This window comes from Oncorhynchus tshawytscha, linkage group LG06, assembly GCF_018296145.1.
Source record: "Oncorhynchus tshawytscha isolate Ot180627B linkage group LG06, Otsh_v2.0, whole genome shotgun sequence".
NCBI lineage: Eukaryota > Metazoa > Chordata > Actinopteri > Salmoniformes > Salmonidae > Oncorhynchus > Oncorhynchus tshawytscha.
In genome coordinates this window covers 78,812,979-78,840,882 of record NC_056434.1, presented here as the reverse complement: position 1 = coordinate 78,840,882, position 27,904 = coordinate 78,812,979, and the positions used below count along the sequence as shown (strand labels likewise).

The 27,904-nt window shown below is 42.3% G+C and overlaps 1 long non-coding RNA gene across 1 annotated transcript; it reads left to right on the top strand.

Moving 5' to 3' along the window:
• The first annotated feature begins 14,107 nt into the window (after positions 1-14,107).
• LOC112253441 lies at positions 14,108-18,211 on the top strand. Its single transcript, XR_002954013.2, has 3 exons — positions 14,108-14,687; positions 15,353-15,479; positions 17,922-18,211. It is a non-coding gene; the product is annotated as an uncharacterized LOC112253441 (long non-coding RNA).
• Positions 18,212-27,904: the final 9,693 nt, after the last annotated feature.

Genomic DNA, 27,904 nt, shown 5'->3' with positions numbered 1-27,904 from the left:
AAGAAGGCCACGTGGTCATATCAATCACATCTCTTAGCTCAGGGAAGATCAGTGGTTATTTACTAGAATATATAGTAATCAGTTTTACTACTATTCTCATTCTTGCTAGCATTTCACCTCTGCCAGGAAAGATAAGCCTATATTTGACCACAGCAACATGTGACATTTTAAAGGTCTGCTGCTGTTACTGTTATGGTCTAATACAGCAGCCTTTGATAGGTGACAATTAATGTTGAATGATTTAAGTATGAAAGGGGTCAGGTGATTTATGCAAAATTAGTACTTTCAAATATTCTCATTAGTTTCCTTTATGTCATTTGTGTGATGATGGAGAAAACAACTGCTTTCATACAGTGTAGTTTGGTTCCTCCAAAAAGAGGAACAGGTTGAAAAAAAATTCCTCACTCAGCATATGGTGAGCAAAGAGCTGTGATCTGTTATAACCTTGTTGTTTTATACCCAATCCCCATTCAGCCCTACAGTCACTCATTCAAGTCATAATCTCTCTGTTATTAAACAAGTGAACCACGCTGAGTAGGAAGTCCATGGAGGACTAATTAAAATGGCTGCCATGACATGACTAGCATCGGGCTGCTACTGGGTGTGTCTGCAGCCAAGCTGAGAAACATGGACGTGTCAATCACCCACCTGCAGAGCATCCACATCCCCGCACTGCTCCCACCCACCTCCACTGAGCTGGACGTACCGCACAACGTGCAGGTGTCGGCCGTGTTGGGCATCGGCCTGGTCTTCCAGGACACGGGCCACCGCCACGACGCAGAGGTGTGCTCGCTGAGATTGGTTAGTAAGACCTACATCTCGAATGACGTACATTGTTGTCCCATAGGGATATTTAATTTGCAGGGAGGATGACCTACTATAAAATACACAAACTGTTTTGAATCTCATGTCATATCACCATCAGCATCTTAATTAGCATGTGTTATGTCAGCCCTTATAAAGCACATTCTTTTTGGGTGTAGATAGCCTATAGCGTTTGTCACATTTAGAAATGTACCCTTTATGACTTTATAAAATACATTTGATTGACTTTACCATGACATAAGTTAACAAATATTTTTTTTATGTCTGGATCGCTGAAGGGATGCTCAGTCCTAGGAATGTACAACTGAAATTTCAAAATTCTTTCAGGGCGGTAGCTCAATAACCTTCAGCTGTCTTTTTTGCTGACACGTTTTGGAGCAAGCTTAATCCTCAAAGCTACATTTTCTCAAGAAAAAAATAGAAATAAATATAATTGAAGTAAAGCATGTGGTGTTTACTCTTAAACGCGGCGGCAATAAATATCATTGAAGTGAATAGATGATGTTGCATCTTCCTGCAGGTGGTCTGTCAGCACAACCGATTGGCAAACGTACTGCAAATTAAGAAATCATGTGACTAAATAAAATACAAATAAACTATACTATGGAACAGAAAGAAATTGTATAAAGAGTGATAGTAAAATTCTTTGTAGCTCCTTAAATAACAGTTTTGGAAAAAAAGGCTAACTGATGGAGCATTCATTGAATCAGATGGCTCATTTATCACAAAACCCACTGATGTTGCCAACTACTTTTCATGACTTTTTTTTGTTGTCTATCAACAATGACAAGCCACCGGGGTCTGACAACCTGGATGGAAAATTACTGAGGATAATAGCAGACAATATTGCCACTCCTATTTGCCACATCTTCAAGAGTTACTTGTCTAACCGAACAGCGGGTGTTCTTTAACTTCTCTGGGATATGTGGGACGGTAGCGTCCCACCTCGCCAACAGCCAGTGAAATTGCAGGGCGCCAAATTCAAAACAACAGAAATCACATAATTAAAATGACTCAAACATACAAGTATTTTACACCATTTTAAAGAGAAACTTCTTGTAAATCCAGCCACAGTGTCCGATTTCAAATAGGCTTTACGGCGAAAGCACACCAAACGACTATGTTAGGTCAGCACCTAGTCACAGAAAACCATACAGCCATTTTCCAGCCAAGGAGAGGGCTCACAAAAATCAGAAATAGCGATTAAATGAATCACTAACCTTTGATGATATTCATCAGATAGCACTCACAGGACTTCATGTTACACAATAAATGTTTGTTTTGTTCGATAAAGTCCATCATTTATGTCCAAATATCTCCTTTTTGTTCAGTAATCCAAATGCATAATGCTCGATCACTTGTTCAGACGAAATGTCAAACAGGTTCTATCACACTTCGTAGAAACATGTCAAACGATGTATAGAATGAATCTTTAGGATGTTTTTAACATAAATCTTCAATAATGTTCCAACCGGAGAATTCCTTTGTCTTTAGAAATGCAATGGAACGCAGCTACCTCTCTCTTGCGAGCTCGTGATCATGGCACTCTGCTAGACACCTGGTTGAAACAGCTCTCTTTCTATCCCCCTTCACAGTAGAAGCCTCAAACGAGGTTCTAAAGACTGTTGACATATAGTGGAAGCCATAGGAAGTGCAATATGACCCCATAGACACTGTATATTCGATAGGCAATCACTTAAACTACAAACCTCAGATTTCCCACTTCCTGGTTGAATTTTTTTCTCAGGTTTTTGCCTGCCATATGAGTTATACTATACTCACAGACATCATTCAAACAGTTTTAGAAACTTCAGAGTGTTTTCTATCCAAATCTACTAATTATATGCATATTCTAGCTTTTGGGCATGAGTAGCAGGCAGTTTACTCAGGGCACCTTTTTATCCAAGCTACTCAATACTGCCCCACAGTCCCAAATAAGTTAATGGAAGCCTCTCCAACATAATCCAGGTAGAATCCGGAATTCCCCAAGGTAGCTATTTAGGCCCCTTAAAGCTTTAGATCTTTAATAACAACATGCTTTGAGTAAAGCCAGTGTGTCTATGTATGCAGATGACTCAACACTATACACGTCAACTACTACAGCAACTGAAATGACTGCAACACTTAACAAAGAGCTGCAGTTAGTTTCGGAATGGGTAGTAAAGAATAGGTTTGTCCTAAATATTTTCCAAACTAAAAGCATTGTATTTGGGACAAATCATTCACTAAACCCTAAACCTCAACTACATCTCATAATGAATAATGTGTAAATTGAGCAAGTTGAGGTGACTAAACTGCTTGGAGTAACTCTGGATTGTAAACTGTCATGATCAAAACATATTGATACAACAGTAGCTAAGATGGGGAGAAGTCTGTTCATAATAAAGCGCTACTCTGCCTTCTTAACAACACTATCAACAAGGCAGGTCCTACAGGCCCTTGTTTTGTCGCATTGACACTACTGTCCAATAGTGTGGTCAGGTGCCACAAAGAGGGACTTAAGAAAATTGCAGCACGGCTGGCCCTTACAAGTACACAGAGAGCTAACATTGATGGCATGCATCTAATTCTCTCATTGCTGAAAGTGGAGGAGAGATTGACTTCATCACTATTTGTTTTTGTAAGAGGTGTTGAAAGCTGAATGTACTGAGCTGTCTGTTTTTAAAATACTTGCACACAGCTCGGACACCCATGCATAACCCACATGCCACCAGAGGTCTCGTCACAGTCCCCAAGTCCAGAACGGACTATTAGGCAGTGCACAGTACTACATAGAGCCATGACTACATGGAACTCTATTCCACATCAAGTAACTGACGCAAGCAGTAGAATCAGATTTAAAAATAAGGTAAAAATACACATTATGCAACAACAGGGACTGTGAAGAGACACACACACAAAGGTACAGACACTTGCATACACTACCGGTTTTAGAACACCTACTCATTCAAGGGTTTTTCTTTACTATTTGCTACATTGTAGAATAATGGTGAAGACATCAAAACTATGAAATAACACATATGGAATCATGTAGTAACCAAATAAATGTTAAACAAATCAAAATATATTTGAGTTTCTTCAAAGTAGCCACCCTTTGCCTTGATGACATCTTTGCACACTCTTGACATTCTCTCAACCAGCGTTATGAGGTAGTCACCTGGAATGCATTTCTATTGACAAGTGTGCCTATTTAAAAGTTAATCTGTGGAATTTCTTTCCTTCTTAATGTGCTTGAGCCAATCCGTTGTGTTGTGAAAAGATGGGAAGAGTGTACAGAAGATAGCCCTATTTGGTATAAGACCAAGTCCATACTATGGCAAGAACAGCTCAAATAAACAAAGAGTAACAACAGTCCATCATTACTTTAAGACATGAAGGTCAGTCAATCCGGAAAATGTCATGAACTTTGAAAGTTTCTTCAAGTGCAGTTGCAAAAACCATCAAGCGCTATGATGAACTGGCTCTCATGAGGACCGCCACAGGAATGGAAGACCCAGATTTACCTCTGCTGCAGAGGATAAGTTCATTAGAGTTACAAGCCTCAGAAATTGCAGCTCAAATAAATGCTTCACAGAGTTCAAGTAACAGACACATCTCAACATCAACTGTTCAGAGGAGACTGCGTGAATCCGGCCTTCATGGTCGAATTGCTGCAAAGAAACCACTACTAAAGGACACCAATAATAAGAAGAGACTTGCTTGGGCCAAGAAACACGAGCAATGGACATTAGACCGGTGGAAATATGTCCTTTGGTCTGGAGTCCAAATTGGAGATTTTTGGTTCCAACCGCCGTGTGTGAATGGATGATCTCCACATGTGTATTTACCCCGTAAAGCATGGAGGAGGAGGTGTGATGGTGTGGGGTGCTTTTCTGGTGACACTGTCTGATTTATTTACAATTCAAGGCACACTTAACCAGCATCGCTACCACAGCATTCTGCAGCAATATGCCATCCCATCTGGTTTGCACTTAGTGGGACTATCATTTGTTTTTTAACAGGACAATGACCCAACACACCTCCAGGCTCTGTAAGGGCTATTTGACCAAGAAGGAGAGTGATGGAGTGCTGCATCAGAGGACCTGGCCTCCACAATCACCCGACCTCAACCCAATTGAGATGGTTACTACGTGAATCCGTATGTGTTATTTCAAAGTTTATTCTACAATGTAGAAAATAGTAAAAAATAAAGAAAAACACTTGAATGAGTAGGTGTTCTAAAACATTTGACCGGTAGTGTACATTGTGATATTGTTGTGTAGTGGTTTTAAACATTTTGTGTTGTAAATATGTAGTGGTGTAATAATGTTATGATGTACTGTTTTGCAGGAAGTTATCAACTGTACTGCTGTTTATGTAGAGCAGTACAGTACACTTGATACTTCAAAAGGCTGATAAATAAATAGTGTGCGTACACAATGTATCACAAGCCTTCCCTCAGGACTCATCTAAAATACCATATTGTAACCTAATACAGTTGAAGTCGGAAGTTTACACCTCCGACAAATACATTTAAATTCAGTTTTTCACAATTCCTGACATTTAATCCTAGTAAAAATTCCCTGTCTTAGGTCAGTTAGGATCACCACTTTATTTTAAGAATGTGAAATGTCATAATAATGTTAAAGCGAATGATTTATTTCTGCTTTTTTTTTCATCACATTCCCTGTGGGTCAGAAGTTTACATACACTCAATTGGTATTTGGCAGCATTGCCTTTAAATTGTTTAACTTATGTCAAATGTTTCAGGTAGCCTTCCACAAGCTTCCCACAGTAAGTTGGGTGAATTTTGACCTATTCCTCCTGACAGAGCTAGTGTAACTGAGTCAGGTTTGTAGGCCTCCTTGCTCGCACACACCTTTTCAGTTCTGCCCACAGATTTTCTACAGGATTGAAGTCTGGGCTTTATGATGGCCACTCCAATACCTTGACTTTGTTGTCCTTAAGCCATTTTGCCACAACTTTGGAAGTATGGTTGGGGTCATTGTCCATTTGGAAGACCCATTTGCGACCAAGGTTTAACTTCCTGACTGATGTCTTGAGATGTTGCTTCAATATATCCACATCATTTTCCTGCCTCATGATGCCATCTATTTTGTGAAGTGCGCCAGCCCCTCCTGCAGCAAAGCACCCCCACAACATGATGCTGCCACCCCTGTGCTTCACAGTTGGAATGGTGTTCTTCGGCTTGCAAGCCTCCCCCTTGGTCATTATGGCCAAACAGTTCTATTTTTGTTTCATCAGACCAGAGGACATTTCTCCAAAAAGTACGATCTTTGTCCCCGTGTGCAGTTGCAAACCATAGTATGGCTTTTTTTATGGCGGTTTTGGAACCGTGGCTTCTTCCTTGGTGAGCGGCCTTTCAGGTTATGTCGATATAGAACTCGCTTTACTGTGGATATAGATACTTTTGTACCTGTTTCCTCCAGCATCTTCACAAGGTCCTTTGCTGTTGTTATGGGAATGATTAGCACTTTTCGCACCAATGTACGTTCATCTCTAGGAGACAGAACGCGTCTCGTTCCTAAGCGGTTTTACGACTGCGTGGTCCCATGGTGTTTATACTTGTGTACTATTTTTTGTGCAGATGAACGTGGTACCTTCAGCCGTTTTGGAAATTGCTCCCAAGGATGAGCCAGACTTACGTAGGTCTACAATTTTTTTCCTGAGGTCTTGGCTGATTTCTTTTGATTTTTCCCATGATGTCAAGCAAAGAGGCACTAAGTTTGAAGGTAGGCCTTGAAATACATCCACAGGTATACCACCAATTGTCTCAAATTATGTCAATTAGCCTATCAGAAGCTTCTAAAGCCATGACATAATTTTATGGAATTTTCCAAGCTGTTTAAAGGCACAGTCACCTTAGTGTATGTAAACTTCTGACCCACTGGAATTGTGATACAGTGAATTATAAGTGAAATAATCTGTCTGTAAACAATTGTTGGAAAAATTACTTGTCATGCACAAAGTAGATGTCCTAACCGACTTGCCAAAAGTATAGTTTGTTAACAAGAAATGTGTGGTGTGGTTGAAAAACGAGTTTTAATGACTCCAACGTAAGTGTATGTAAACTTCCGACTTCAACTGTAGGTATGACTGACCTGAATGTACCTAGCTCTACATGGTGGTAGGGCATCGAGGCACCCACACCAGTATCAACAGAGAAAAACACAAGTCCTCCAGCTACCAGATCATGGAGAAGTACAAGAAGCAACCAGCAAGAAACCTTTCCTTCCTTGTAGGCCTACTTTCTGTCAGTTGATCCCCATCTAACATATTAACATTTTTCCTGAAGGCACAAAACCATGGTCTAACAGAATACTATGACCAGAGACTTAAGAATGTCCCAAGTGTGGGGGTTTCTGGTCATCAACGTGGACGTCACCTGTCCAAGAGCGACCCTGGCTATGATCTACCTGAAGACCAACAACAGGTGATAATTGATTCCACCACCATCTCATCTTTAGATACCCTTCAACGAAAAGTAATGCCGTGTTCTACTAGATTTGACTCTTCAATCTCCCATCTAATCTTGCATGGTGCCTCACAGAACATCTTGACCCCAGCGCTCCAGCACATAGCTTATAACTGGGGGAAAAAGTCCTTTTGAATCATTTTAGGTTTTTCCTGGTTCTGTTCCCGTATTGGACAATAGGCTCAGGCTTCCATTAACACCTCTTTCTCACCCTCTCATAGGTCTATCGCAGGTTGGCTGAAAGCTCCAGACACCATGTTCCTCCTGGACTGCACTCTGGGTCAGTACAGACCTGCCTTATCTCAGTGTACTCTGGGTCAGTACAGACCTGCCTTATCTCAGTGTACTCTGGGTCAGTACAGACCTGCCTTATCTCAGTGTACTCTGGGTCAGTACAGACCTGCCTTATCTCAGTGTACTCTGGGTCAGTACAGACCTGCCTTATCTCAGTGTACTCTGGGTCAGTACAGACCTGCCTTATCTCAGTGTACTCTGGGTCAGTACAGACCTGCCTTATCTCAGTGTACTCTGGGTCAGTACAGACCTGCCTTATATCAGTGTACTCTGGGTCAGTACAGATCTGCCTTATCTCAGTGTACTCTGGGTCAGTACAAACCTGCCTTATCTCAGTGTACTCTGGGTCAGTACAGACCTGTCTTTCACTGAGTCAAACCCCCGGAGCTCTCCGTCAGTGGTTCCCAACCTAGGTGGGGGGCGCCACATTTCCTTGGGGGTTGCGGGCCCTACTTGATTTGCAACATTTCTGGGATCTTTGATTTCAGCTCATGAAACATGGGACCAACGCTTTACATGTTACGTTAATATTTCTGTTCAGTAAAATGGCTGATCCTGTACACTAACACATTTTAGGTCGTCACTAGCTTCTAAACCCACAGTCATAAACCCCGCCCATTTCTACAATTTCTCTTCTTAAAATTTGATTTTAAACCTGATCTTATTAACCACACTGCTAACCTTATGCCTAACCTTAACTTAAGACCTGAAAGCACATTTTTGTTGCCAATTTGGACTTTGTGGCTGTGGAATCTGACTTTGTGGATATAGAAGCTTGGCACTGTCTCCTCTCCCTCCTCAGACACTGGCTAGGTGTATCATCATGTGCGATGAGATTCTGCCCAACTCGAAAGCAGCAATGTGCCTCCGGTAACTCCCCTCAATATGCACACAAACACCTTGGCTCATTAGACACAAGTCACTGCCAGCACAAACCTCTACTCAGGACCTGTGGTAATAATATTATGAGTTCGGCATCGGGTTCTTAGGGCCAACAGTGTAGATGTCCATAGACATTAGAGGTTGGTTCCAAGGCTCTTAATGTTGTTAGTTAGTCATAATGAATGACATCAGCGCTAATAAGGAAACACGTTTTGGTCCTCAAATGAGGCTTCAGTGCCAAGAGGATGTGACTGGCAACAAGCCTCAGACATTTCCTGCAGCTTGACCAATTTACACATCAACAGTATTAAATTAGTTGGTATCACACAGTTTTTTTTACAACGCTAACACCATATATATTCTTTGTTTTGCATCCACATAATTCAAGAAAACATTGGGAATCCAGTGGTTTCGGAGGTTTTGAACATGAAAACCATAGCGTGACTACAAACTGACTACAAGTTTTCTTAGCTTTCTCAGCATGGCTGGATATAAGAGACAGAGATGGTGTGTTTAGTAACATGAGGATGTGTGGGATGACTCCTGTCCTCAGGCAAGCCCATGACCACATAATTGCTGGATCCTGTATGACTGTGGGATTCCACTTCGCTGGCTCGGCCAACTCTGACGCATTCGACTGCTTGGTAAGAAGCGAACATTTCAAAATAAGTTGGAGTTAATTGGCTAGTTTGTCTGTAACCCTTCTGTTTCTTTCACAGTAAAGTTTCGCAAGGAACTTCATGCAGTGTTTGACATCAGCAACGGCTGTAAGTTGCACTACTCTCATGCTTCTGTCCAATGTAACCATAATGTCCATATAAGGCAATAGAATAAAGTCAAGTTTAAAGTTTGCATCAAAGTCACCACAACCAATTTGCTCTCTCTTCTGCCAGACAGGCCACTTTAACTTACAGATGTGTCTGAGCATGTTGTTGTCCATGGTGATGGCTGGCTCTGGTGACCTGAAGGTGCTGGAGCTCTGCCGCATCCTCCAGAAGAGGACCAGAACTATGACCCACCACATGGCCCTGGGAGGAGGCAGGTGAGACATGTTTCAACCAGCCTCTCCAATGGTTATAGCCTACACAGATATTGCTTGTACTGTCTTTTGCCTAGGTGTTGTACCTTTCACAATGTCATCTGTATTGGTGTAGATTGTATGTTTTGCTACAGACCTAGATAATGGAACAACATTACAGTGGCAAGAAAACATAGGCGAACCCTTTGGAATTACCTGGTTTTCTTTTGATCTGATCTTCATCGAAGTCACAACAATAGACAAACACAGTCTGCTTAAACTAATAACACACAAACAATTATACGTTTTCTTGTCTTTACTGAACACGCCATGCAAACATTCACAGTGTAGGTTGGAAAAAATGTGAACCCTTGGATTTAATAACTGGTTGACCCTCCTTTGGCAGCAATAAACTCAATCAAACATTTTCTGTAGTTGCGGATCAGAACTGCACAATGGTCAGGAGGAATTTTGTACCATTCATCTTTATAAAACTGTTTCAGTTCAGCAATGTTCTTAGGATGTTTGATGTGAACCGCTCTCGAGGTCATGCCGCAGCATTTTACATCAAGTTGAGGTCAGGACTCTGACTGGGCCTCTCCAGGAGGTGTATTTTCTTCTGTTGAAGCCATTCTGCTGTTGATTGACGTCTGTTTTGGGTCGTTGTCCTGTTGCATCACCCAACTTCTGTTGAGCTTCAATTGGCGGACAGATAGCCTTACATTATCCTTTAAAATGTCTTGATAAACTTAGGAATTCATTTTTCTGTCGATGATGGCAAGCTGTCCAGGCCCTGAGGCAGCAAAGCAGCCCCAAACCATGAAACTCCCTCCAAAATACTTTACAGTTGGGATGAGGTTCTGATGTTGGTGTGCTGTGCCTTTTATTTTTCTCCACATAGTGTTGTGTTCCTTCCAAACAACTCAACTGTAGTTTCATCTGTCCACAGAATATTTTGCCAGAAATGCTATGTAACATCCAGATGCAGTTTTGCGAACTTCAGACGTGCAGTAATGGTTTTTTTGGACAACAGTGGCTTCTTCCGTGGTGTCCTCCCATGAACACCATTCTTGTTTAGTGTTTTACGTATCGTAGACTCATCAACAGAGATGTTAGCACGTTCCAGAGATTTCTGTTAGTCTTTAGCTGACACTCTTAAGATTCTTCTGAACTCATTGAGCATTCTGCACGGTACTCTTGCAGTCATCTTTGCAGGACGGCCACTCTGAGGGAGAGAAGCAACAGGGCTGAACTTTCTCCATTTATAGATATTTGTCTTACCGTGGACTGATGAACATCAAGGCTTTTAGAGATACTTTTGTAACCCTTTCCAGCTTTATACAAGTCAACAATTCTTAATCTTAGGTCTTCTGAGATCTCTTTTGTTTGAGGCACTGTTCACATCAGGCAAAGCTTCTTGTGAATAGAAAACTCAAATTCTGTTTTTTTATAGGACTAGGCAGCTCTAACCAACATCTCCAATCTCTTCTCATTGATTGGACTCCAGGTTAGCTGACTCCTGTCTCCGATTAGCTTTTGGAGAAGTCATTAGCCTAGGGGTCCACATTCACATACGAATGTTTAAATTATGTGTTCAATATAGACAAGAAAAAGACAATTTTCTTGCCACTGTATAATGAGATGTGGGAGAGTAGTCCTGTTATGTGAGTGTTCTTCATAACAAATGCAGTTCAAATATCCCAGGCTTACGCAAGCAGTGACTAAGGTGTCTTTTTGTACGTAACAATACTCATTACTGATTCTAAATCTGTCTCGTCCTCAACATTTACTGTACAAACCCTTTGATTTTAGACTTGCCTTATTTTAGGGTGGACAATTTCAGGCCCACATGACTTCAAGGTCGCAATTTGAATGGCCTTATTGTAGTATTCTCAACCTATTCCTGCCATCAACACACACCTGCATCAGGAAAGATTGTAGAGGGGAGCAGACACATGGCGTCTTTATTTCAATCTCTCTCTTGCCCTCTCGCTCTCTCTCGATGTGGTCTGTGGAGAGTGCTTTCATTCTGTGTAGTAACCAATCACCATACAGCCCTGTCAGTCTGGCTCATCATGAAACCTGAAGTGAAACACTTCTCTTCTCATTTTGTGTAGCTACAGAGTTCACCCAGTGAGCCTAGTCAAGGGAATGGTGTGATTGAAACATAGTAATATTGTTTAGGAACACGTTTCTGAAAATGAATTTGAGTGGCGCTAAATCAACAGCTGTTCTCAGTCATTATGTTACTCTACAGTTCAAGATGAGATCAGTGTTCAGTTGACTTTTGCTCTGTATGTTTGTGGGTCTTGTTATCAAGCTGACTCATGTAGTAAATAGTGCTGTTGTTTTCACCTCTGCCTGTAATACACATAGTAAAAACCAGAACATCCCACCCAGCCAGTTCGCTTTATCCGTTGCCATGTAGACTGGATGAGTGTCAGCTCGTGGGTTGAGAACTAATCTCTTCAGCTGGTGTTTTAAGAGGCGGCGAGGCAAACCCCTCACCCACACTAATCTAAACAAGTGATTTCTCTCTCCAAGCCGACACAATGGTTTGAACCAGCCTAAGCACACACTTAACCGAAGCCTTTATCTTTTAAGTAGAGCTTTTATGAGCACAAAGGACGTCAGGTAGATAACAATTCAAAGCAGTTTTGCACAGGCCAAATTCCTAATTTATTCATGGGACCTATTCACAAAAAACTCTATTATGATATGTGCTAACATCAACACTGACTTTGATTTATTGCTATGTCTGAGTCTGACGTAGCACTCTGTTATCCTGTGCTTGTCCTCTTCCAGGTACACTCCAACTCGGCCATCGCTACCTTGCCATGTGCGCTCTACCACCAGTTTCCTGCCCACAGCACAGTTAACCGGTAAGACGTACAATCACTGGAAATACCAACATTTGGTACAGCTTACCAGAGCTCTAAAATAGCATGACAGACAGAGCTCTAAACTAAAGTATCCGACTTTCAATCACCATAATGACTTGGGTGCGGATTCTAAGAATAGCAAGAGGGAGGTGGTGTAACATGAGGAGAGAAGTCCATCAGAGTTTCTACTGACAGTTGTAAAAGTCAATGACCATAATGAGTGGGGTGGTAATTGTCTGGGATGAGTGGTTAAGAATAGTGAGAGAACAGCATATAGACCAGGGCTATTCAACTCTGGCCCTCACAGGCTGAAGTATTGCTAATTTTCTTTTCTACCGGGTAGTTAATTTATCAATTGATTGTAATTGATTAGCCAATGTTCACTTGTCTGGTCAGTTCGTGCCGGTTCTGACTCAGTTGATTAGGAAAGGGTGAAAATCAGCGACGCTTTGGCCCTCCGGGACCTTACTTGGGAGTCCCTGAGGTAAAGTGTGTGTGACCTCCGTTCTCCAGATAACAGTCCCTACGTAACCTAGGTCTCCTGGTGGCAGCTGGGGATGATTAGGTGGCCATGGTGGTATGAGGGCCAGGTTGGGAATTTATCCAGGACACCAGGGTTAACACCCCTACTCTTACAATAAGTGCCATGGGATCTTTAGTGACCACAGAGAGTCAGGACACCGGTTTAACGTCCCATCCTAAAGACGGCACCCTACACAGGGCAATGTCCCCAATCACTGCCCTGGGCCATTGGGCAATTTTTTTTAGACCAGAGGAAAGGGTGCCTCCTACTGGTCCTCCAACACCACTTCCAGCAGCATCTGGTCTCCTGTCCAGGGACCAACCAGGACCAACCCTGCTTAGCTTCAGAAGCTAATGCATGGTGATATGGGATGCAGGGTGATATGCTGCAGTTTCTACTGCTCCATAGTCCAATGGCGGGGATCTTTACACCACTCCAGCCGACATTCGGCATTGCGCATGGTGATCTTAGGCTTGTGTGCGGCTGCTTAGCCCTGGAAACCCATTTCATGAAGCTCCCGACGAACAGTTATTGTGCTGAGGCAGTTTAGAACTCTGTAGTGAGGGTTGCAACCAAGGACAACCGATTTTTACGTGCTACACGCTTCAGCACTTGCCGGTCCCGTTCTGTGAGCTTGTGTGGCCTGCCACCTCGCGGCTGAGCTGTTGTTGCTTGTAGACGTTTCCACTTCACAGTAACAGCACTTACAGTTGACCAGGGCAGCATTTTTAAAATGTATTTATTTACCCCAATTCTGTGAGATCCAATTGGTAGTCAGTCTTGTCCCATCGTTGCAACTCCAGTATGGACTCGGGAGAGGCATAGGTCGAGAGTCATGCTTCCTCTGAAACATGACTCTGAAACACGACCAACCCGGAAGCCAGCCGCACCAATATGTCGGAGGAAACACCTTCCAACTGGTGTCAGCGTGCATGTGCCCGGCCTGCCACAGGAGTCGCTAAGGCGCGATGGGACAAGGACATCCCGGCTGGCCAAACCCTCTCCTAACTCGGAAGACGCTGGGCCAATTGTGCGCCGCCTCATGGGTCTCCCGGACACGGCCGGCTGTGACACAGTCAGGGATCGAAACCGGATCTGTAGTGACGCCTCTAGCACTGCGATGCAGTGCCTTAGGCCACTGAGCCACTCGGGAGGCCCCAGGGCAGTAGTTTGACGAACTGACATGTTGGAAAGCTGGCATGTTTAAAGTCACTGAGCTCTTTAGTAAGGCCATTCAACTGCCATTGTTTGCCTATGGACTTTGCTCTACGGGTGTGGCTGAAATAGGGGTGTCCACATACTTTTGTATATTTAGTGTGTAATGGCTGTGTTTGTGTGTTCATTTCTTCAATGTCTTCAGATCATAGGGGACTCTGTTATGAGGAGATTACAGCTGAACTGATGCCCCCCACCATGTTGCCTGAGCTGCAGCTCCTCAATAAGGTCAAATGAAATGTAAACATGCTACAAAGTCATTCTGCTAAGCAGGATGGTCCATGTTAAAATGGAGATTTGTTAGAAAGTGAGTAATGCAATGTGTCCATGTATGCAATTGATACGTTTTTCTCCCTTCCTCTTTACAATACAGTACAGAGAAAGGGCAGTTAGGATGATCAAACTCCGCTATTTCAAGAAAATCATAGGATCTTTTTCCTATTGTTTTCAAACTAAATGTTTAAAGATGAATGGCTGACCTACTTGTTTTAATGCGGTTACAGATTCAAGTAAAAGGACCATTGATACTGGAAACTGTCCATAGACCTGAAGTAAAGGAACTCCACATCTTGAGTAAGTCCACCACTTGTATGTTTGTGAACATTTCTGTCCCAATGTTCAGATTCATATCATGAAATCTCAGTGGGTGATAACTTATCAGGGCCATACTCTTTGGTGTGAGTTTGTGATGTTCTGCAATAATGGTTGTTAATGGCAGCACATATTGTTTTGTGGGGCTGGGAATTACTAGGGACCTCACAATATGATATCAACAACAATACTTAAGTGCCGATACAATTCTCACGATTCTGTACGTATTGCGATTCAATACTGCAACGTTATTGAGATTTGATGTTTCAAAACAATCAGCTCACCATATATATATATATATATGTATTCTGCAGAGGGACGAGAGAAAACAGGTTTTGACCAGTCAGGTAAAAATCAAAGTGCTGAAACCATGTTGGCTTGCTATTTAAAAAGATGGAAAACAAGCTATAGGATGAAAAACACCTGCATTTTTTGGGCAGGTACAGCCAACTAGCGCTAGCTAACACTATCTAGCAAAAATATTATATAAATAAAAAAATATTTGTTTTAAATTACAAGTCAAAGTTTCACTATGTCATTCAAAATAATAGTGATATGTAACTATAGATTTTTCCAATATCACTATTCTTTTTTTCCATCCTAACGTGATCTAGAATTGACTCATTTCTTCTATATGTGTGTTGTAGGTCCATTCTGTCTAGAGATGGGGTTCTGTATCTGAAGCTAGGGCCCTATAAGGTCGACCTTCTGGACTGGAATGATCTATTATCCCCCGTCGTCGTCAACAGGAGCTCAGAAGTCCGCACATTCAAGGTACAAACATCCTGGTCCTCTGTTTACACAAAACTGGACTGACTGGACACCTTTTAACTAGTTACATGTCATCATGTACTTCATCAGTACTACTTCAGTACTACATATTGGATATTGGCTACATAGAAGATTCAATGATACTTAGAGTACAAGCATAACTTTGTCAACATGGCATGTTGCATATACCAGTACACATTTATTTCATTAGTATGTTAAGGTTGCAAAACTTGAACCACTGAAAATGAAATCAATGAACTATCAACACATAGCTAGCATAATGAGTCTCGAACATCCGTGTTGGCCAGTCAGAAAGAAGCATGAATGAGACATTTAGATATTGATACTGATATAATCCCAGTATAGCACAGAGTAGTGCACATGACATCACTGTGGGGCGGCAAAACAACCAATATGTCTTGACACTATGTGTGACAGAATATTTCCCTGTGAGCCTACCAGCCTACGGTCCAATAGCCTTTTAGTCAACATGTCTCCTGTCCCACTAGATGCAATAACTCATTGGAAACCGTCAAGTGCCTCCATCAGGCACGATCAGCAGACCTTGTTGTTGTAGCAGTTATTCTTTCTCCCACAGCCAGAGGCCATCTCGACCTTCCCCTCCGACGCTGCCTTGGTCTCCTTCGCTGAATACTTCTGTAAAGCCTTGGAAGGCATGAGACACGTTGATTAGCAGAGTGGATGCTATGTGATGCAGCTGCAACTTAACGTTGTAACACAGAGCCAACATTGAGGGTTTAAATTAGACTTAAATACTGCCTATGTCGCTCCCCTTGTGAATCCATTTGTTAATCACTTGAATCCCATTTCCACCAGGTAGATATCACTATATGTAATTGGACATGTGGAATATTTATTTTTGAATACACTGTGAAATTGAAGGAGATTGGTTCTAACCTTTAGCTCAGGATTTGATTGCAATTATTGAAACACCCCTACTGTCCTATTTTATAATTCCACAGTTTCTGTTTCTGATTGTTCAATTGATAAGCACTCACTGAATGGAGCTTCTATTTACTGTTGCACTGAATGGAGCTTCTATTTACTGTTGTTGCACTGAATGGAGCTTCTATTTACTGTTGCACGGAATGGAGCTTCTATTTACTGTTGTTGCACTGAATGGAGCTTCTATTTACTGTTGTTACACTGAATGGAGCTTCTATTTACTGTTGCACTGAATGGAGCTTCTATTTACTGTTGTTGCACTGAATGGAGCTTCTATTTACTGTTGTTACACTGAATGGAGCTTCTATTTACTGTTGCAGGGCAGGGTCCTGCAACACAGACTGAGGCAGGAGGCACAGGGCAGGGTCCTGCAACACAGAATGAGGCAGGGGGCACAGGGCAGGGTCCTGCAAAACAGACTGAAGGAGGGGCAAAGGGCAGGGTCCTGCAACACAGACTGAGGCAGGGGGCACAGGGCAGGGTCCTGCAACACAGACTGAGGCAGGGGGCAAAGGGCAGGGTCCTGCAACACAGACTGAGGCAGGGGGCAAAGGGCAGGGTCCTGCAACACAGACTGAGGGGGAAAAGGGCAGGGGCAGACTGAAGGGGGCAAAGGGGGTCCTGCAACACAGACTGAGGCAGGGGGCAAAGGGCAGGGTCCTGCAACACAGACTGAGGCAGGGGGCAAAGGGCAGGGTCCTGCAACACAGACTGAGGCAGGGGGCACAGGGCAGGGAGCTGCTGTTCATCTGCCTGACATGAAGAACTCAGCCGATGGCACCCTGGACTGTTGGCTCACTGGTGAGAGGTCTCAACCCAGTGGGAGGGGCACATCTACTGGAGAATGGACTGTTAACAGATCCCTTTGAATGAACTGTACAATAATATATTAGCCTGACCGTACAGTTTGTACCAGTGTGCACCTGTAATGTGACACACATTTCCCATCAGTGGGACTGGACGTGTCAGAACCAGTCTTTGGGTGTGAACTGTAATGACATGGGAAACATGGAACGTTATGAATGGCTTGGCAACAATCGTTAGCAAACTGATTATGTGATGCTGTTACATGAAGAATACTCACAGGTCCATCCATGAATGCAGCTAACCTCGTTGGATCTGACGTGTGTGAACCCCCCCACACTCCACAGATAACAGCCATGTGTTGAGGACATACATATGGCCAGTCCCTACTGAGGGGACATGCTGTCCAACATTCTAGCCTGCTTTCTGGTCTAACACTATACCCTGCCTCAGGAAGATGTCTGCCACACACCTGGAAGTTAAACAACTGTTAACTAAATATTGTGGTTAGATGTACTTTTAGTTTGATCCTAACATGTGTCGCTTTGGTGGTCTGTCTTATTGCTGACTGGCTTCATGTCTCGTGTGAATGTTATGACTGACTTGGTCGCATTCATCTCTTAACTCTGCTGGTCTCTCTCGTGTCGTTCCTCTGCTCATCTTTCATTTTCACAGGAAGTTCATCGTTCCCTGAGCTCCTGTTGAAGTTGTCAGCTGTGCATCCCTGTACAAGCCTTGCTGCGCCTGGGCCCTCTCCTCATGGGGACTGCAAGCTTCAGGACTGGACAACAGGCCTGTTGAAATTACCTGACCTTTGACCTCTAACCATGGTCTCCTACTTTACCTTGGTCTTGACCCAGAAGGGTCCCTCTGCCTGCACTGCTTGTTGCAGCTCACAAGAAATGGACCTGATATTATATTAAATATCATTGTAAAAGCTTTCTTGATACAGATTGTATGTCAAATGTTTATACTGTACCTGTATTCCATATAAAATAATACAGTAAATAAAAATTTATTTGAGACTTGTGTAAGTGACCTAGAATTTAAAGGTAACTATTAGCTAACATAGTGGATGTGGATGACCAATAACTTTCGGCATTGCACATTATCACTAGTACCCACTTCCATCTACATGTTGTTTTGGCTAACTTTCGGTGTTGTGGTGTTGCCATTTTGTATTTTTAAATGACGAGCCATTTCAGCACAGCATGCAGTCTAGGCTGCCATCTCAGTTATTATTATCTCAGAAAAGATGTTCTGCTCTCTCACATATTAATTCTGTTTCTGCGGTATGTGTTGGGAGGTACTGCGTGGGCTGTGGCGCAACGGAATGCATCGGCCTGAGCTGTGATCTAACACCTCTGGGAACATTCCACAGAAAAATGGAAAACATCCTGCAACAGATACCACACCCACCTCACCCCATACCAAGCTCCGTTGGCTTCTATTGGCCTTGTATATCCAAATAGCTCTGTGTCCTCCACTTGACCATGAATGGTTATACAGGCCTTTATCTGTGTCCCCAATGGTATACTGTCAGGCCCTAAAATAACTATTTAAGTGAACAGCTTTTTTGTGGCATCTTTAGGACCAATTGACATGAAAGGTACACACAGATGTGGCAGATGGATTGCAAACATACCACATTCACTGGAATGCTGTCATGTGGTTGAGCGACATTAGACAGACACGCACACACAGGAAAGTATTTGATTTTGCGAGGAGGGAGAACTGTCAAAGTTAACTTAGAAAGGTGGAGTGGTGCAATTCTAATGTGGCTAACTAACTAATTCTCTGGTCGTTTTCTATACAATATAATTTAATAGTGTTTTGGAACATGGTGTATCTGCTGTCAACAGCCAAGTGAAGTGAATAACTGCAAGTTCTCTGAGGAGGTAGCAACCAGTTCCCAAGCTGGCACAAAGTGGCAGAAATAACTATTTTTTCTGTAGGAAGCATGACACTGCCATTTGGTTTGTTCTTCTATGGACATCCAGGAAATGTGTACAGAATCCACAACTTCACATTCCAAAACATCCATTCATGATATTTTACTGATCAATGGTCAACCGGAACTGTATAGAGTGTGGGTGTAGAAGTATTCATCCGTTTATGACCTTCAAAGCCGATGCCTTTAATAAGCTTGTGGGAGGGAGCCAGCGCTCTAGGGAGCGGGCTGTTTCCGCAATAAAGCGTTCTATGAATGTCATACTGGTACACACCCTCTGGTCCTGGAGGTTCCCACGTCCTAAATCAACATTGAAATAGGACCAGTATGTACATTGAAATAAGACAAAACAAACAAATGAAAAATGCTTCTTCATCCTTAATGTGTTTGTTTTTTGAAAGTTTCATTAAAACAATGTATGCAGAAAGAGAAACAATTTCCTGTTTTGAAATACATATGTATTGATTAAAGTTGTCTTAGTGCATACATATGTATATAACCGTACATCTGTGTACCAACAGACATATTTGGAATTGAAATTTTGTCAATTAATATTTGGATATTTGAATGTCAAAAGTTGTTAGTTCGTGGAGTGAGGTGGGTGTGACCAACTGCGAAAGAAAGTGTCACAGTTCAACTCCAAAGCTATGAATGACTGCAGAACTGCAAACGCCTAGTGTTCTTGTACATGAAGAGGCAGGACTGAGATACGTTAGGGACACTGCTTGGTCCGTTTTAGGACTTTTGCCAGCGTCGAAATAACTTTTGGTCAACAATTAATCATTCAACCAACTTGTTCCTGTGCTCGCGCAAACCAGAAATCTTCTGCACTACTTATAATAATGGGTAAGTAGTGATTACATACGAAATAACCTATTTGATTTGTTTTAGTCAGTGACTTGACATAAAAAAAATATAGATATAACGAATATTTGACATATTAGAGTTTGAGGAAGCCCTACAGTAATACTTTAATGGAAATATAAGTACATACAAGGGCCTATTAGGGTGCAATTAAATGGGTGCAAAAAGACTAATTATGTACATATATTCATGGATACATTTTAACGATAACTTCCCTCTGAAATTTACATTTCGGGAAGTGAAGCAAGTTTGAAGCTGGCTGATAAAAAATGTAAAAAAATGGAGACTACGAAGCGCTCATGCGTAAAGGGACGGTTTACAAAGATAAGGGAAGTATGCGGTGTCAGCGTGAGATAGAAGGCTTGCTTCCTGTTCCTTTTTGTATTAAAAAAAAACTTAAGTGTGAGACTTCAAAATCTTGTAGTCTTTGAACCGTTGGAAATCTTACAACGCCATTTGGAGAACTGCCTTATTGCGCACGTAACGCACATTTCATACTTCCATCCAAATATGAACATAATGCGTGCTCTTTAACTACATTTATATGGGGCCAAGGTTTGTGGTGAGACTACAGTTCCAGTCACATACTTTCATTGCGGAGTGACAAGAAGATAGGGGGCGTGAGCTAACTAGAATGCAGCACTTGTTTTACTACCCTACTACATCCCAAGTTTACTGTAGACTGACAGGTATGGTTCATTGCCACTGTATCCTATATCCAAAGTTTACTGTAGACTGACAGGTATGGTTCATTGCCACTGTATCCTATATCCAGAGTTTACTGTAGATGGACAGATATGGTTCATCACAGATATAAACGACTGGAAGAGGTGAATGCAAACCCCCCTCTGTCCCATTCACCTCTGCTCAGATTGGACAGGAGATGACAGGTTGCCGCTAGTTAAAACATTTCCAGGAGGCTTAAGCACTTCAGTGTTACATTTACTCTACAACTCAAAACTCTGTATTTTCCCTAGCCTGAATGAACCAATTTTCTGTCTCAGATTTAGTACTCTGGGACTTCCCTCTCTCTCTCATATCCATTCATGTGGTTTAAGTCTGGCTCAGTTAGCTCGCTACATTCATCTGATAAACTGTGAATAGAACAGTAATTTCACAGGATAGAGGTCATGGTCCAGAAGACTGTCTATCTTTCTGTTCTTGTGGAGCTCTGGTCACTGCATTGAACGAGGTATGGTAGTAGGTACCAGGCTCACCGGTTTGAGTGTGAACTGCAATGCTGCTGGGTTTTTCACGCTCAACAGTTTCCTGTGTGTATCAAGAATGGTCCACCACCCAAAGGACATCCAGCCAATTTGACACAACTGTGGGAAGCATTGGAGTCAACATGGGCCAGCATCCTGTGGAACGTTTTCGAAACGCTTTCGACACCTTGTAGAGTCCATGCCCCGGCGAATTGAGGCTGTTCGGAGGGCGAAAGGGGTTCAACTCAATATTAGGAAGGCGTTCCTAATGTTTTGTGCATTCAGTGTATATGGTTAACAGTGAAGGCTTGCAACTAAAACCTAGTTTTGTAATGGTAAGTCAGTTTACAATGGTATCTATCCCAGTCTGTTTTTAGTCAGAGGGACTGGTTTCCAGTAAGAACCTGACATTGTACGGCAGAAGAGAAGAGGAAGTGGTGGCCTTGACACTTGCATTCATTAAAACAACATGTGTAGTGTTGAAATGGCAGTTGGAGTCTGAACTCATTTGGTTTTAGTATTGTGCTCCAAACTGGTATTAAGACTCGTGGTGCAATAGAGATTGTAATATTCACAACTTGAATAAAGCTAATGTTGAGTGCACTGAGTTTAATTTGTCTACAGTTATGGAGAAGAGCAATAAAAAAGGATTGTCCAATAGATATTCATAAAAGTTGATGAAGTGATAGCAGATTGACATCCTTAAAATCATACTTCGGAAACGTACTGAAATCTATTTGAATGAAAATGTATTCAGCTCTATAAAGCTGTGAAGAGCTCATATCCACCTGGTGATGCGCCATCGGCTACATTCATTAGATTACATTAGGTTTTAGTGCCATCTAGTGAACATTTTGAGAGACGTTAGCTTTAGCCTTTCCACAGTTTTGTAGGGTTATGTCTCTGTCTCAAGGTGGCACTGTTTTCACAATAACCATAGAAGAGGTTTTCCAATAGTGATGTGAGAGCACCTCACTAAGGTCAAATAAAAATGGATAATGACACACGTTGTTGTTCCCACGAACACAAACCTTTTCTCGGTTACTAACTAAAAGGTAAATTGATACTTTAGTCCTTTCTCAAAACTGTCGATACAAGTCTAGATGAAAATGTAACTACCTTGATAACATTTTATTGTACTGAGCCCTGTGACATTGTGTTGCAAATCTAGTAACTGGTATACCAGTATCAACATGGTTCAGGTCAAAGGTCATCCTCAGATTCTGGCTGGCTCTCATTCAGGAGAATATGGGAAGTGTGCCATGAAGACACACCCAACATCCTTGTCTGTCTGAATGCTTCCTGCCTCCCTGCCGGACGGACTGTGATGGGTAGGGCTAGTGAGCTGCTCTATTCTCTCTGTCCCCTCTAGGATTAGAGGATGTTGACTGGTTGTTTTGTGTCAGATAGAAGTATTGACAGGCATTTTCTCAGCAGTGAGAAAGTGTTTCACACTGTCGATTTTTATAATGAGGACAGAGACACAGCTGTTGGCCTACGCTGGTCTAATTGTCCTGACAAGGACATTGTGTGTGTGTGTATTCAGTATGCACCTGAGGGATTTCAGTTCTCTCTTGCTGTGTGAAACGGATCAACCTAACACATATTAGACATACAATTCTTATTGGCCAGTAATGCTGTTGGCAGGTGTGTAGTTTTACTTTAAGCTACAGACTACAGTGATGTAAAATGTGTCAGGGGAGACTAATGTAGACACATGGTCGACTAGGGCTGTAACCATTATGGAATTTTGGGTAACAATTAATTGTCATACAATTGACCACGGTTATTGTCATAATTATCTGTTTTTTTAATGCAAAAAGAATGCATCTGAAAATTAGCTACAATATACTTAATGAATACAACACAGCTTTGGTGACACTCCATCTCAAAAACGAATGATTTTGACCAGTTGGAACTTTTGGGAACTAAGCTTTTCCTCCCGACCATTCCGTTCTACTCATAAAATAATGACTAACTTTAACCTCTTCATGTTAAAATGAAAAACTGCCTTTGGGGAAACTATATTCTTGAGAGAAAAAAAATCTCTGAGAGGTATAGTGGAGGAGACCCTCAAATTATTCTAGCTCAGGGAGGGATGTCGACCATAAGGCTGGCACAATGACCATGGGGGGGGGGGTGCTAGGATAACACTAGCACCCTGTTATGAACAACTCTCATCGTTGGTGGTCAGACACACTGCATCACCCAAATAGTAGTGTACAGTAGTGTAGTAGTAGTAGTAGTAGTACAGTAGTAGTAGTAGTAGTAGTAGTAGTACAGTAGTGTTTTTTTTTATGTCTGGACTGTGAAGTTAGGGTTGGAGGGAAAATGTAATGCATGCAGACTCGCCCCCACATGTCAGACATTGAATAATTAAGCACACAATGAAGAATCAGTCTGAGACCTGGCTGAGAACCAACTCTGTTTAGACTAGAATAGTACTAATCTTGACTCAGTTCCTTTCCTGACTCACAACTTAACCCACAACTCCTGCAGGGCTGTAGAACGGTCCTCGGCTCTGCATTTGATGTCTCTACATTTTATGTAGAGACATATCAAATGCAGATCCGAGGACCATTCATTCAAAGTTGCCACTCTCACATCAGTCTTCCTGTAATTCCAGCGTTTTCGGTTTCCCGTGATGGAATGGCTTATTGGCTGTGTGGGTGTGTGACAGAGTATATCTGGTGGAAATATATCTGCTTCCGTAGCAACATGACCGACTCATCTAGGATTGACTCATCTCAGTTGCAAAAGGCCCTTCCTGTGTACCAGACGACAAGCACATTTACAGAAGTACAGAAATAGCTCCTTCTCAAGCCACAAAAAAGTGTTTTTAATTTGTCAAAATGAGCCTCTTACAAATAGCATGCTTGTGTAATTTGACAGTTTAAAAAAATATATATACGGTACCAGTCAAAAGTTTGGACACACCTACTTATTCAAGGGTTTTTCTTTATTTTTACAATTTTCTCTATTGTAGAATAATAGTGAAGACATAACAACTATGAAATAACACATATGGAATCATGTGGTAACCAAAATAGTGTTTTAAAAAAAGAAAATAAATGTTAGATTTTAGATTCTTCAAAGTAGCCACCCTTAGCCTTGATGATTGCTTTGCACACGCTTGGCATCCTCTCAGCCAATTTCATGAGGTAGTCACCTGGAATGCATTTAAATGAACAGGTGTGCCTTGTTAAAAGTACATTTGTGGAATTTCTCTAATTAATGTGTTTGAGCCAATCAGTTGTGTTGTGACAAGGTAGGGGTGGTATACAGAAGATAGCCCTCTTTGGTAAAATACCAAGTCCACATTATAGCAAGAACATCTCAAATAAACAAAGAGAAATTACAGCCCATCATTACTTTAAGACATTAAGGTCAGTCAATCCGGGAACATTTCAAGAACTTTGAAAGTTTCTTCAAGTGCAGTCGCAAAACCCATCAAGAGCTATGATGAAACTTGCTCTCATGAGGACCACCACAGGAAAGGAAGACCCAGAGTTACCTCTGCTGCAGAGGATAAGTTCATTAGAGTTACAAGCCTCAGAAATTGCAGCCCAAATAAATGCTTCACAGAGTTCAAGTAACAGACACGTCAACATCAGCTGTTCAGAGGAGACTGTGTGAATCAGGCCTTCATGGTTGAATTGCTGCAAAGAAACCACTACTAAAGGTCACCAATAAGAAGAAGACGAGACTTGCTTGGGCCAAGAAACACCAGCAATGGGCATTAGACCGGTAGAAATCTGTCCTCTGGTCTGATGAGTCCAAATTGGAGATTTTTGGTTCCAACCACCATGTCTTTGTGAGACGCAGGGTAGGTGAACAGATAATCTCCGCATGTGTGGTTCCCACCGTGAAGCATGGAGGAGGAGGTGTGATGGTGTGGGGGTGCTTTGCTGATGACACTATCTGTGATTTATTTAGAATTCAAGGCACACTTAACCAGCATGGCAACCACAGCATTCTGCAGCGATACGCCATCCCATCTGGTTTGCGCTTAGTGGGACTACCATTTGTTTTTCAACAGGGCAATGACCCAACACACCTCCAGGCTGTGTAAGGGCTATTTGACCAAGAAGGAGAGTGATGGATTGCTGCATCAGATGACCTGGCCTCCACAATCACCAGACCTGGTTTGGGATGAGTTGAACCGCAGAGTGAAGGAAAAGAAGCCAACAAGTGCTCAGCATATGTGGGAAATCCTTGAAGACTGTTGGAAAAGCATTCCAGGTGAAGCTGGTTGAGAGAATGCCAAGAGTATGCAAAGCTGTCATCAAGGCAAAGGGTGGCTACTTTGAAGAATCTAAAATATATTTTGATTTGTTTAACTTGTTATGGCTGCAATCCCGTTAACGGGATAATAGTCATCAACAACCGCTGAATAGCATAGTTCTACATTCAATAAATATTACTAAAAATATTTATATTCATGAAATCACAAGTGCAATATAGGAAAACGCAGTGTAGCCTTTTGTTAATCCACCTGTCGTGTCAGATTTTGAAATGGTGCTTTACAGCGAGAGCAATCCAAGCGTTTGTGTAAGTTTATCGATCGCTCGACAAAACATTAAGTACACTTAGCATCAAGTAGCTCCGTCACGAAAATCAGAAAAGCAATCAAATTAATCGTTTACCTTTGATCTTCGGATGTTTTCACTCACGAGACTCCCAGTTACACAATAAATGTTCCTTTTGTTCCATAAAGATTATTTTTATATCCAAAATACCTCCGTTTGTTTGGCGCGTTATGTTCAGAAATCCACAGGAAAGAGCGGTCACGACAACGCAGACATATTCCAAATAGTTTCCGTAATGTCCACAGAAACATGTCTAATGTTTTTCATAATCAATCCTCAGGTTGTTTTTAAAATATATAATTGATAATATATCAACCGCAACGGTCTTGTTCAGTAGGGGAGGGAACGGCAATGTCTGCCCAAACTCTGTTGCGCGAGCAAAACTCATGCGAACACTTGACGCGATGTTATCGTTCTGGCTCATTTTTCAAAATAAAAGCCTGAAACTATGTCTGAAGACTGTTGACACCTTGAGGAAGCGATAGGAAAAGGAATCTGGTTGATATCCCTTTAAATGGAGCAAAGGGAGGCTATGGAACATGGAGTTTTCAAAATAGGAGCCACTTCCTGGTTTGATATTCCTCAGGTTTTTGCCTGCAATATCAGTTCTGTTATACTCACAGACAATATTTTGTCAGTTTTGGAAACTTTAGAGAGTTTTCCATCCAATACTAATAATAATATGCATATATTAGCAACTGAGACTGAGGAGCTGGCCGTTTACAATGGGCACCTTTTCATTCAAGCTACTCAATACTGCCCCTGCAGCCATAAGAAGTAAACACTTTTTTTGTTACTACATGATTCCATATGTGTTATTTCATAGTTTTATGTCTTCACTATTATTCTATAATGTAGAAAATAGTAAAAATAAAGAAAACCCCTTAAGTGAGTAGCTGTGACCAAACGTTTGACTGGTACAGTCTATATACACTGCTCAAATAAATAGGGAACACTTAAACAACACAATGTAACTCCAAGTCAATCACACTTCTGTGAAATCAAACTGTCCACTTAGGAAGCAACACTGATTGACAATAAATTTCACATGCTGTTGTGCAAATGGAATAGACAACAGGTGGAAATTATAGGCAATTAGCAAGACACCCCCAATAAAGGAGTGGTTCTGCAGGTGATGACCTAAGACCACTTCTCAGTTCCTATGCTTCCTGGCTGATGTTTTGGTCACTTTTGAATGCTGGCGGTGCTTTCACTCTAGTGATCGCATGAGACGGAGTCTACAACCCACACAAGTGGCTCAGGTAGTGCAGCTCATCCAGGATGGAACATCAATGCGAGCTGTGGCAAGAAGGTTTGCTGTGTCTGTCAGCGTAGTGTCCAGAGCATGGAGGCGCTACCAGGAGACAGGCCAGTACATCAGGAGACATGGAGGAGGCCGTAGGAGGGCAACCACCCAGCAGCAGGACCGGTACCTCCGCCTTTGTGCATGGAGGAGCAGGAGGAGCACTGCCAGAGCCCTGCAAAATGACCTCCAGCAGGCCACAAATGTGCATGTGTCTGCTCAAACGGTCAGAAACAGACTCCATGAGGGTGGTATGAGGGCCCGACGTCCACAGGTGGGGGTTGTGCTTACAGCCCAACACCATGCAGGACGTTTGGCATTTGCCAGAGAACACCAAGATTGGCAAATTCGCCACTGGTGCCCTGTGGTCTTCACAGATGAAAGCAGGTGCACACTGGGCACATATGACAGACGTGAGAGTCTGGAGACGCCGTGGAGAACGTTCTGCTGCCTGCAACATCCTCCAGCATGACCGGTTTGGCGGTGGGTCAGTCATGGTGTGGGGTGGCATTTCTTTGGGGGGCTGCACAGCCCTCCATGTGCTCGCCAGAGGTAGCCTGACTGCCATTAGGTACCGAGATGAGATCCTCAGACTCCTTGTGAGACCATATGCTGGTGTGGTTGGCCCTGGGTTCCTCCTAATGCAAGACAATGCTAGACCTCATGTGGCTGGAGTGTGTCAACAGTTCCTGTAAGAGGAAGGCATTGATGCTATGGACTGGCCCGCCCGTTCCCCAATTTTTGTG